Genomic DNA, 816 nt, shown 5'->3' on the forward strand with positions numbered 1-816 from the left:
GTTTCTTAAGGGAAGTCACTGGGGAATGGGATTAATTTTACAGAAATGCTGTTTAAATATCTTGGAGTAAAATATTTCAGGCATAGAAAAGTTAAAGCAAAACCACCTAGGCATCCACCATTTAACCTGGTCAAATATTAAATTTTACCTGGTTTCAAAGTTTCCTTTAAAGCAATGGAGGTAGATTGAGCTCCCAACTCCCAACTCCTTTGCTCTGCCCACCAGAGGTACCCACTACCCTGAATCTGTTTTGGACCCTTCCAATGTACAGTTCTACCTTTACTGCAGGGCCTGTACCCAAAATAATTTACAGTCTCCATCTGCTTATTTATAAACTTGAAACAAGTGGTATTATGCTGCACTGATATTTTGCAACTGTTTTTAGAAAATATTCTCTATTGCTGTATTTAGCTCTAATGCACTGACTTTTCACATCTCTCTCTATATTCCATACATAGACACATATCTATATTAAGTGGTTTCGCCGTATAGAATGCACTGGTTTATTTAACCATTCTTCTGCTAAAGACTATTTAAATTGCCATCCCCCACTTCTCCGTGACAAGTAATGCTATCATTAATTCATACTCCTATAGAATCATTCTTCCATCTCATCCTCAATTAGAACCCGGCTGGCATTATACTTACTGTTCATCATCTCTCAAGACAAGGCATGGCTCAATTCCTCCTTGGCTCTCACTCCGGACCATCACACTGTTTCTCTAATGTGTTCCCTTTGAAGCAACCCAACACTGCCTTTCCACCACGACACAGTTCAAGTTGTTTTCTCCAGACTAATGACCTCCTCACCGGCCT

General features: G+C 39.6%; 1 protein-coding gene across 1 annotated transcript in view; it reads right to left on the bottom strand.

The window, feature by feature from the left end:
* The window catches only part of PKP4 (plakophilin 4), a 266647-nt gene that overhangs the window by 42199 nt on the left and 223632 nt on the right, over positions 1–816 (bottom strand). The gene's annotated exons all lie outside the window — the stretch shown is intronic.

This window comes from Echinops telfairi, unplaced genomic scaffold (assembly GCF_000313985.2).
Source record: "Echinops telfairi isolate 266 unplaced genomic scaffold, ASM31398v2 ScPeMD7_4;HRSCAF=17, whole genome shotgun sequence".
In the NCBI taxonomy this organism is placed as follows: domain Eukaryota; kingdom Metazoa; phylum Chordata; class Mammalia; order Afrosoricida; family Tenrecidae; genus Echinops; species Echinops telfairi.